At 42.9% G+C, this 11,891-nt stretch overlaps 1 protein-coding gene and 1 long non-coding RNA gene across 6 annotated transcripts in view; one reads left to right on the forward strand and one right to left on the reverse strand.

Moving 5' to 3' along the window:
• DAAM1 (dishevelled associated activator of morphogenesis 1) overlaps window positions 1-5,390 on the reverse strand; it is a 153,166-nt gene extending 147,776 nt beyond the window's left edge. For 2 of the 4 annotated variants that reach the window (XM_087952340.1, XM_087952338.1), the window contains exon 1: window positions 5,012-5,390. The gene's annotated coding sequence lies outside the window, so the exon portion shown is untranslated. Of the gene's footprint in view, window positions 1-4,502; window positions 4,918-5,011 lie in introns of those variants that run through there. The other 2 variants (XM_087952341.1, XM_087952339.1) reach the window with 1 other exon arrangement.
• On the forward strand, window positions 5,284-10,882 carry LOC148133495 (uncharacterized). 2 transcript variants are annotated; one of them, XR_015746890.1, is made up of 3 exons: window positions 5,284-5,407; window positions 7,851-7,915; window positions 10,198-10,882. It is a non-coding gene; the product is annotated as an uncharacterized LOC148133495 (long non-coding RNA). The 2 variants fall into 2 exon arrangements; XR_015746891.1 differs by lacking the exon at window positions 5,284-5,407 and adding an exon at window positions 5,468-5,556.
• Window positions 10,883-11,891: the final 1,009 nt, after the last annotated feature.

The following is an 11,891-nucleotide window of genomic DNA, read 5'->3' on the forward strand; positions in this document are numbered from 1 at the left end:
TCCTCTGTAAAACACAAGGAATATTAACATTGCAGGCATAGATTAAGGTCATATTTCTACTTCACCATAAAATAACATTTGTTGGTAGGGATTGGCACATTCAGAGTCTACATTTTTAACCCTTTCAAAAACAGAATATCAGTTAGAGCCCATGTATAAATTTGGTCCCCCCCAAAGATTATAGTACACCTGTCTACCTGAACTGGCAATCGTTTTCTCCATAGATCCTGTCTCCAACCTCTTCCTATCCAGATATACTGGAATCATAAGTCCCAAAATTCCTAGCCAGCCTTTATCCCTACTTGATTAGAAGGGTAAATGCAGCTCAATTGAAAGGTGGCAGATTAGAGAAAGCTAATTAAAATATTTTCAGTATTTGGCAGTAAAACTATGGCATTATGCATACTGAAGATAATACATTACTAACTCATTAAAAAGCACTCTCCCTAAAATATTGAATGCTTATACTTTGCTCTGCCTAGGGAAAGAGGTGTGTGAGAAAACCGTTAGGTTGTAAATACATGGTCATACTACAATTCAGTCTTAAAGCCTGGTTAATTGCTACATTTATCTAATGCTACACTGATGTTCAAATAATGTTATTTATTTATAACATTTATATAGCTGCCCATCTTATAACCATCTTGGGGCAGCACCATGTTGTAGTTTAACGTAATGGCCCATTCCCACAACATACCAAAACAATGGATTCCTATGACATATTGATTCACAAATCACCCTATTACATTTCAGCCTAGTCTACAAGTAATGTGTTGTATGAAACCAGTGAAAATGTTGCTCAATCAGCTACTTGAAGTGTCTGCAAGACAGCACAGCAGTCTGTCTTACAAATTGTTGTCATTTATCTTATGCAAATTCCTAAGACTACAAAATAAACAATAAGAATAGTTCAATGACAATATATACAAATTAGATACTTTGCACTCTGGTCCTGTAAAATCACAGAATTAGACATTTCAGTTTAGAAAAAAAATTAAAAGCAATCACAAGAATGGGTCTGTGACTGAACTATACCCTTCCTAGCTTTTCTACTCCACGGATATGAACCAAAATTAGAATTTTGTAAGACGAGTCTTATTTGGAATATTCTCTCATTCCTTTATTTATATATTTTACCCGACGGAATCAGAATTTCTTACCTGCATGCTTTCAGTTAAGTATCATTTTACGAAAAACATTTATTTATTTATTTTGTATTATTATGGGCTGCCCACTTCACTAGATCCTACATTAAAATTGTTTCCCAAGTATAAAATCAGTATACACTTATAAAGCGTGCTCCTCTAAAACTTATAACAAGCATAAAATCAACAAGAGTAAAATAACAGCCAATATTTCTGTTCCCCAAACCAGTGTTTTGCAACCTCCATAACTTTAAAATGTGTGGCTTTCAACTCCCAGAATTCCCCAGGTAGGAAACACTGTCCCAAAGCTTTGATTAAAGAGAACAGTTTCTCAGTTTTTGGAATACTAGAAGGGTTGGAACTATTCTAATTTCTGAGAAAAATGTCACTTTCTAAAAAAATCTTAAGACGAGATTCTGTATGTAAAGATGGCCAATGGCAGACGGTTCAGAAAGTGAAACTTTACATTTCCCAGAAATGTTTAAAACTGGTGTGACTGTAATCAACAAGAGTCAGAGAAAGGTGGATTGGTTTCCTCTGCAGGAGTCAATTCAATGTTGTGCATTCTATCCCGGAAGCCCAATACTGAGGTTTCCAATCAAATTAATAAAAACCAACATCACAGAGTTAACATGAGAATTCATATGAGCTGGCATGTAGTATTGAACTGGGTCGTGACCTGGATCTGGAGGGCTAAATTCATTTCCCAGCTAATCTGAGCTGATGATAGGACAAATTGCCAACCCTGTGTTCAGTTGCCCGTAAAGATGAGAAATAGTCAATACATAATTCCCCGGGCTGTTGGATCCAAAAAGAGCTAGAAAAAAAAATGTAAACACACTTTAATCAATACCAACATCTAAAATACTGTCATTGACCCATTGGCTAATACCTTGTCCAAGTAAAATAGCTACATGTTAAATCAAGAGCAAGGATATGCACAAATTTTACAAGTTAGCCATCTGATGATGACCAACAAATTGAAATAACAATGTAGCAAAGGTAGGGTATAATTAAGATCATTAACACAAAATTGTTGCCATTTGAACCAAGGTAGATACAATTCATCAGAGATAGGTCCAATGCCTTCATAATGTTCAGTTTAGAATAAAAGACGGACTTTCTAGTCACTGATCTAGAACAGGGCTGTCCAACCTTGTCCCCTTGAAGCCTGGCGGACTTCAACTCCCAGAATTCCCCAGCAAAGCTGGCTGGGGAATTCTGGGAGTTGAAGTCCGCCAGCTTCAAGGCCAAGGTTGGACAGCCCTGATTTAGAATATGGTACACAATGAAGTAGATACATTTGTTGCAGCCTTAATCCATCCTGATGCCCTTTCCACACAACAGCCACTGCATGTGGACATGTCAAAGCACACGAAACATTGCTGCAAAATGGCAAACCTCCTTTTGTCTGCATTTTTCTCTGCATTATCTCTGCATTTTTCTTCTCAGCTTTCACCCCAGTTTCAGAAAGCCCCTCACAGCTCTTGTGCATGAAGAATAAAGCTACATTTAAAAAAAAAAGAAACCCTACTGTGATTTTGCAACAGGCGTTGAGCAAGCATAGAGTGGGATTAGGAAAGGAAGAGGCAGCTAGGGAAACACCCTGTGTGCGATTCAGGCATCTCATGCCTGCCTACAGCTTCTGAAGAGGAAAGATTTCCTCTTCGTTTCTATGAATGCAACAGGGGAACCCACCCACACCTGTCACTAAGGAATTGCCAGCCTTTTCTTCCCAAACGGAGCTGCGCCTTGGCAAAACTCTCACTATCCTATTTTTAACCTTATCCCCTCCTATTAACATCCACTTCAAACTCCAGGCTTGGACCCCAGAGCAGGAAGAAAGCTAAATATACGCAAGCTCCCAAGCCCTCAATTATACAGTAAAATAAAGCTAACCGAGGATGTTTTCACATTGGTCACCAGAAGTCAATCTTGAGTCAAAAAGTCCTTACTTTACACCACAAGACTGGGCTCCTCCTCTTCCATTCATACCTTCACCTGCATCCCCATTTTTCCAGAGGCTGAAAAACAGACAGACAGCCACACCCTTCCACGGTTTCCAGGCAAAAGTGGGAGCTGGGAAACCCAGATCTAGGAAAAAGCAGCAATGCTTCAACAGCATAGGTAACCATAGCAACTCGATTTCTGATGCCCTGCCCACCCCCCCTTTCCTGTTGTAGACAGCTTCTCCTTCAAAAATCCTCAGTCGGTAAGGGATTTTATTACTGCTACAAAACCAAAAGGCACATTCACACACACACCATAGAAAATAAGCATGTGCACAATGGCTTATTTTCTTCCTCGGTTAACTGGGGATTCTCTGCTTGTGGAGCAAGAGCCACTGGCCCAGCCTTTCATGAACCCTTTCATGAATCGGAGGAACGAAGGAGAAGGGTCCAAGACTCTCAAATGCACCCATTGGGGCAAAAAAAAAAAAAAAAGCCAGTAAGAGACCCCTAAATAGAAGGAGGAGCTGGGTGGGAGGAAGATGGAGACCAGGTGGCAGGAAAAAGAGCAGCAGTTTCTGCATCTTCCACAGGGGGGGGAAAGCCCGATTACCTTGTCTTTCCTCCCCCCACACCTCCCTTGGAGAAAACAGAAGCATCGCCGGTCTTTAGGCAGGGTACAGATGAGGATGTATTGATTCCCCACGGCGCCCCAACCCTCCCCCCTTCCCCCCCACAGCAAGAGTCACATTTTTTTAGAAGAGCCGTAGGGATGCACCGATGTCTCTTTTCGAAATATATTTGAAGTATTGGTTCCGCCTTATTTTGCATTTCAAAAGCCGGGGTGGTTTAGCATTTCAGTAATGGTGAGAGCCAGGCAACCCCCGGGAGAGCCGTTTTGGGACTCCAGTTACCAAGAAACCGGGGACGAGGCCCAAAAGGGTGCCAGGAGCTTTAAAAGAGACCCCAATACAGAGGACGTGGCGAGCAGGCACACGCCGTCCACACAAACACCGCACCAAGTCTTGTTGCGGCAACGTTAAGCCGCGACTTTACACGCCTCCTTTCGGCTGCTTGTGTTCAAATGCCTTCGCGTTAAGCCGGCAGAATCAAAACTCTCTCTCCCTCTCTCTTTCTCCCGGTGGCTTTGAACCCGCGGCAATTTGGGGAGGGGGGATTTAGCAGCAACAAGCAACAACAACAACAAAAAGTGGGTGTGTTTGTGAAGAGAGACGGTAGTGGTAAAGGCGGCAGACCGGTTTCTTTTTTTCCCCCCTCAAGCCGATCTCTTTCGCGGCGTCTCCAGCCCGACGCCCCTTTCAGAAGAAAGAAAGGCTGCAGCCGGAAAGAAACGGGGGGAAAGACATCTGCACCTTTTGTTACACACACACACACACGAGAAACCCACAGTTTTCTGGCCTCTCGCGCAGATCCGTTTGAGGGGAGATGGGAAGAGCCACACAATCCCGGGAAGCGAAAAGGGGCGCACGGATATTTCCAGAAACGAGCGAATTCAATCCACGCAGCGACGCCCATATTCTCCCGTGCAGATTCTACTACCTCTGGGCTGCTGCAAGAAAACCGCGTTTAAAGTTTCTCTCCCCCCCCCACCCCCTTTAAACCCAAGACCCTGCCTCGTTTGCAGACTGGAGCACTTCCCCGATTAGCCCAAGCTTAAAATCTTAAAAGCTCGGCCGTCCCTCAAGCCGCTTCTCCCCACAAGGGGATGAGAACGAGAAAGCCGTTTAAGCTTCACCTATTCTTTTTTTTTTCTCCCCTCACCCCGGAAGGTAACTAAGGTTCCTCCATACCGCGTTAAGCCAAGCCCGAGCCAACCTCTGAAAACGGGGCCTCGGCTTGGGCGTTGATTGCAGCCTGCGGTGAGGTGGGGGAGGGGGGGAACCAGACCCGCCTTACCTGATGCCCCCGTGCATCCTTCTGGAGCCGCCGCCGCCGCCGCCCGCTCCAGTTCCCCGCTCGGTTTACAATGAGTGCTAGTTAGGGCAGGCTCGCTTCCTCCGCCGCCGCCAGCAGGAGTAACTCCGGTCTCGCTGCCTCACAAGCCCGCAGGTGACATCATCGCCTTTTGGCCTGATAGGATGCAATGTGAATCTGGAACTACGTAAGGGAGGCTCGTACAGAGAAAGCCTCCTACCAGCCCGCTGCCTAGTGCGCCTCTGGGAGATAGAGTCCGGACCGAGTTCTTGGCCACAGGCAGCTGCATGCCAAGGACTACCTTTCCCAAAAAGCCCTGCGCGCCCCCACTTTCTCTCCCGGTTTTTCAGTCCCCCCCCCCCTCAACCACCAGCTCGGGTATGTTCGCGTTCCCTGAACCAAAAAGTCGCGCTTGATATATTCAGCCGGGCGGGAGGTCTGGGATCAGCGACGGGGCTGCGAGGCGGGAGAGAGATACACCTTGGCCGTTCGTTGCTTTTCCCTGCTGCCCTTTTGTGGTGGATAAGGTGATTTGCAGTGCGGTTAATCAGAAGGGCTGACTTTGAGGAGGTCAAACGCTATAATTTATTTTTATTTATTTGTCAAACGATTATAAGATAATATGTATAAGTATAGACGTAGTTATGAATACATGAAATGGATACACATAAGAAAAATAAAAAGAAACAATAGGACAGGGACGGTAGGCACGTTGGTGCACTTATGCACGCCCCCTAGAGACCTCTTAGGAAAGGGGTGAGGTCAATAGTAGACAGTCTAAGCTTAAAGTTTTTGGGGTTTGGGGAAGAAACCACAGAGTCAGGTAGAGTATTCCAGACATTGATCACTCTGTTGCTGAAGTCGTATTTCCTGCAATCAAGTTTGGTGCGGTTTACCAGCGCACCAACGTGCCTACCGTCCCTGTCCTATTGTTTCTTTTATTTTTCTTATTTGTATCCATGTATTCATAACTATGTTTTTACTTATACCTATTATCTTGTAAGCAGTTGACAAACCAAATAAAATAAATAAAAATAAAATAAAAGCTGAAGTATTCATTGACAGGTAGGACATTGCAATATATAATTTTATATACTATACTTAGATCAGACCGAAGGCGGCATGGTTCTAGATTTTCTAGGTCTAGAATTTCAAGTCTGGTGGCATAAGGTATTTTGCAACAAATAGAGGAGTGGAGAACTCTTCTTGTGAAATATTTCTGGACTTTCTCAACTGTGTTAATATCAGATACGTAATGTGGGTTCCAGACTGATGAGCTGTATTCAAGTATTGGTCTAGCAAATGTTATGTATGCTCTAGTTAGTAGTGTAATATTAATGCCTTTTTGGCTATGTAGTTACAGTGGGCTCTAGCACTTAGATCATTGGAGATGAGTACTCCAAGATCCTTGACAGAGTTTGGATCATCAACAAGGTCTTGACTATTCAGCCTGTATTTTATTTTCTGATTATTATTTTTTTGCCAATATGTAAGACAGAGCATTTATTTGTTGAGATTTGAAGTTGCCATTTGTTTGACCATTCTGATACATAGTCGAGGTCTTTTTGAACGGTAGCAGTATTGTCTGTGGTGTTGAATAGCTTTATATCATCAGTGAAGGGAACGCAGTTGCTCTTAATATGATCACAGAGGTCATTTATGTAGAGTATGAAAAGAGTTGGTCCTAGAACACTGCCTTGGGGGACACCACTGTTGACAGGTACAGAATTTGATAGGACGCTCCCAATTTTGACCATTTGTTTTATTAATTTAAGCCTCTCTGGAGTCCTCGGTGCTTTTTTTTTCAGTGAACGTAAACTCGACTCAGGAGTGTGTGATTTTATACATCTGAAAAGTTTCAATTTGGAATTTATTTTGTCTACCTGCTTATTGGGATCTAAAGCAGGAAACACTATCTTCATTATATTATTTAGGATAAGTTTCCAGAATCTGGCATCTGCTTTTCTGGTTAACTGCACAGTGGCTCCTTCTGTGCACCTTGTTGACTGTGTCCTAGGCCAGTGGTTGCCAACCAGTGGGCCAGGGACCACTGGTGGTCTGTAGAGAAATGTCACCCCCAAAGCACCTCCCAAAGCAATAAATCCAGGCTGCGCGGGAACACAAGGCTGCGCCACCCACATGGCCCAGAGGAACACAAGGCTTGGTCACTTGCATTGCAAACAACATGAGGTAGTGAGGGGAGCGGGGAAAGGGCAGGAGGGAAACTTGCCCCACTCGCTCCATGTGCCTCGCCTGGCCACCGGGCTGCTTCTTTCCACTTCTTTTTTCTTCTGTTTTAGCTGCACGCAAGGAAAGCAGCAAAAGTCTTTCTTTCTCTCCCTCAAACTCCACCAGCTATGAGTCTTTGAGAGCCTGCAAGGCATCCTGCTCCAAGAGGCTGCGCCGGCACGACAAGTCTCACAAAGACTCATTTCTGGTAGAGTTTGGGGGAGAGAAAGAAAGACTTCTGCTGCTTTTCTTGCATGAAACCAAAAGTCAGTCAGTCAGTCAGTCAGTCAGTGTCTCTCTCTCTCTCTCTCTCCCCGCCCCCCCTGAGAACGGAGCTGGAGATGGTATCCTGCGATCCCAAATAAAGAATGATCGATTGATAGGAAAACAGGGTGGGGAATTTTCCTGCAGTCTTTTTGGGGGATTTTCCCAGGGTCTCTGGTCCTCAGGATTTAAAATTATCAGTTTGGTGGTTTCTGTGGTCCAAAAGGTTGGCGACCCCTGTCCTAGGCCACTCCACTTGGGGCTTTATAAATAAGAGCCACTTGATCAATCCTTTCAGATGTCATCTTCAAAATGTCTTTCCCTGCAGCAAGTGAAATTGATTGGTATGATATCCTTCCTGTGATTATAGCATGGCTCCATGAATTTGCAGAGGTAACTGTCAACCACCGATCAATAACTTTAGCCCTTGGGCAGGGGGAATAGTGAAAGAGAGCCAAAATAAGCAGAGATAATTGATTGGTGCACAAAACTCATTGATGGGCAGAAAAGGAAACAAGAGCCTTAAAACTTTTTATTTGAACTTGAAACCCCTGGAAAAACCAATGACCTTTCCGAATGCCCATTGTGGACTACTGTATTTGCCGATTAACAAAACCAGTAGTTGCATAAGAACTCAGCCAGTAGTTACATAAGAACTCAGTCTAGGAACATGTGAAGCCACGATCCCAAGGCCAGCTCTTTCTGGCTAGATGGAATGTTTTCTTCACCAATAAATTACACCAATAAATTACAATCCTTCTGATGCATTGGAACCTGCATTTTCTTGACAGACAAACTCAGCACTTCTTCTTTTCATAATAATGGGACAATTTCACAAAATATGTATTTATTTATTTTATACCTGCCCTTCTTGAACCAAACTCTGGGAAGTTCAAAACCCCAAAATAAAACAATATATCTCAACAATATATATAAAAAACATTAAAACCAAAAGACCTGGCATCACAGCTGAACTTTCATGCAGCTCACAAAAATTCAGCTCACCCTAACCCACCACTTTCCGGGGTGGGTGTGGTGGGGATCAGGTCTTAAGTGGCCTTTGGAAGGTTAAAAGAGTGGGGGATGGCCAAATGTCAGGAAGGCCATTTCATAAGGCAGGGGCTGCCCAGAAAATGTCCTAGATCCTATCAAATGGCAGCATTTAAGAGAAAGGACTAGGAGCACCCTTTCTGATCTGGTAGGATGGGCAGAGGTCCTTTGGGAAAGGCAGTCCTGCAGATAACTCGGTCTCGTGCCATATAGGGATTTAATCAACAGCACCTTGAATTTTCCCCAAGAGAAAACTGAGAGCCAATGCACTGCAACAGAGATGTTATATGGGTAAACCTAGAGGCGCCCATCATTGCATGCACCACTGCATTCTGGAGTAGTGGTAAACTATGGGTGGTTCTCAAGAACAGCCTCATATAGAAAGTGTTGCAGTAATCCAACTTGGAAATGAAAAAGGCATGAATCATCCTGAGCCAGGCCTTCCGGTCAAGGAAAGGATACAATTGGTGCACAACATGAATGTGCTAAGATTTCCTTACCCATGACTGCCACCTGTTACTCAACCAGGAGCTGTGGGTCTAGAAGGACCCCAGTTTGGTCTAGCGGTTAATACACCTAGCTAGAAAGTAGGAGACTGTGAGTTCAAGTCCTGCCTGGCTCAGTAACTGGGCCAGTCATCCCAAGGGTGCTTTATCAAGAAGCAATTGGACTTTCTGGTTTTCTTTGAAGACGCTTTACTTCTCATCCAACAAGCTTCTTCAGCTATGAGCTGAAGAAGCTTCTTGGATGAGAAGCAAAACGTCTTCAAAGAAAAAAACAAAGTCCAATTGCCTCTTGAAAAAGCACCTTTGGGACATCCATGACCTGGATGACTGAAAATCTCCATAGACATTTGGGCCAGTCATTCCCTCTGCTGCTCAGTCCACCTCACAGAGTTGTTGTTGTGGGGAAAATAGGAGGAAGGATATGTTCATTGCCTTGAATTATTTGTAAAAAATAATAAAGCTACAATACAAAGTAATGTGTGGCACAAAAACATAACAAACTAAATAGCACACCAGCTCAGTACTAGGAAGTGCCATCAAAGATGGAGGCCAGTACTGTGGCTTCCAGATTGAAAAAGGAAGAGATCATCAAGAGTGACAGAGAAAAAGACATGTTTAAGTCTCTTCCTGAGAAATTATCTGAATGAAGAAATGTATGCCATATTTACGCATCAAGCTTTGCCGTGGCTTGTTTTGTACATGATTTGCTGAATAAACTATAACAGCATCTTCCACAGTGAACCATGGTTTAACAACCACAAAGCCAAGATAAGATAAGGATGTTGGGTGAACCAGATCATAATTCATACCCCAGTCTCTTTAGCCACTGCAGGGTAATACTTCTCACTGAACGTATGGTAATTTTTTTGTTCCTCCACCTTTTGTTATAATTCTTGATACAATATATTATTTCAATGCAAATTTCAATGAAGTAGTGTTTTATCAATATGATTAGAATGATTCACATTCTATTATTTAAAAAGTGTTGAAAATGAATAAAATTATATTAGTGCAATTGCCATTTAAGATGTCAATGTTATAAGCAAAAGATTATTTAACTTTTTATTTATCTACTCAGAGTTGAGTTGAGTAGATATTTCTCTGCTTTTATTCATTTAGCCACCATAACATTCCCCAAAGGAAAACAATGCCCCATTTTCCCCTGATCCAGACCATGAAGAGGAATGTTCAACAAGTCAAAATTGGGGAACAAATCAAGCAACCCAGGATCTTTGCAGTTTCTAATGCCAAGGAGACAATAGCTGGTCAGCTGTTGCTGTAATCACTGTATCCTTAATCATGCCTGTGTGGGCTGCTGTTTGCTCTCTTTATCTCCGTTGTCATTGCTGATAACCTCCTTCAAATTAACATCTCTCTTGAAAGAGACAAGGAGTTGAAAGGGTCGTCTGCCCACCCCTGCTGTGTCTCACTAATAAATGCCAAAGTTCTTAGCAATATAAATGGGCTTCTCTTGGCAAAGATCTTGACTTTTAGCAGTTTGTAGTTAATTATATAATGATTACATTTAGTTCTGGCATAAGGTATTGATGAGCATAGCTATCCCAGGAAATCATGATCTCAAGGTCAGTGCATTGCAGGTCATTGTCCTTTAGCAGCAAACCATAGCGAAGGGAAACATGGCTTCATAGAGAGAACCTTCAGCTGTGCTCCTTACAAGATTCTCAAAGCTGCAAGTAAGAAGTCAAGTCATCTGACTCTAAGAGACCCTTCACACACACAGGAGATCAAAGTCCAGCCCACCTTGAATTCCATTGACTCTTATCTATTGCCAATTCCCTTTGACTAGTAGTTCAGATTCTTATAAAGAGTGTTAGCATGCAATAAACCTATTTTCATTTGGATTGCCTTGGTTTCTGATTTCCTGTGCTTGATAATTCTGTTACAATAATTTACAGTAGCTTGATCAAGTATAGTTATAGCCTTTCTGATGAGTTGGTTCCTTGATCTGGCCTACCTCACAGGGCTGAGAGGTTCATGGATCTTTCCTAAGGGTGTCCCTCAAGAACTTGATTTTCACCTATGTCTGTTTTTGCTTCAATTGGTCCAACAATGGAATTCTTCTGATTAGGCCCATATGGTCATCTGCATAGAATTACATACAGACACTGGTTGTTTGGATCTCCAAACTTTGGTTTGCTTCTGAAAGATGCCTTTAATTTTGCTGCTTGACTGAAGTGTCCATCCACACAGCCTTATCTAATCTAAAGATATCACAAAGCACACTGTGCTCTAGCCATGTTGGAGGCAGGGGGAGGGGAAGAAAAGTGTGCTGACTTAAGCTAAATGCAACGTGGAAAAAGTATCACTTATAAAATGCAAAATGACAAGCAGGGAACATAGTGGTATAAAAAGGCAATTGCCTATGGAAGATGAAAATAGCTGAAGTGACAACCTTTTGTCTTCACTTTGATGTGGGGGAGGAGGGTAGACTTTGACCAATTTCTTACTCTAAAAGCTCTCCAAAGCCATGTCCTGGCCTGCTTTTTACTCTTTATTCCCAGATTTATCATAGTCATTCTCCTTGTTCTTCCAGTTCTACCACCCATAGTCATTCAAAGGCTTCCTAATCTCTTAAATGAATTCCACCTTTTGCTCTCTTGTTCTTATGGCGCCTGAAACCAGTTCTGGTTCCAATTTGGATGGAGTCCTTGGATAAGAAGCTGTCAGAAATAGCCCATGTCCTGAGCGTCTGTGTATCCATCAAAGCCTTTCTTAGCAGCATCTCCATCTCATTTAGTTGCTTTTCTCTCGTAGAGCCCAGATGTTGCAGAGGTGATCCTCTCTTTCTTTTT

Source organism: Notechis scutatus, chromosome 1, assembly GCF_049901735.1.
Source record: "Notechis scutatus isolate UNSWTSFEM ecotype Mainland chromosome 1, rNotScu1.2, whole genome shotgun sequence".
Taxonomy (NCBI): domain Eukaryota; kingdom Metazoa; phylum Chordata; class Lepidosauria; order Squamata; family Elapidae; genus Notechis; species Notechis scutatus.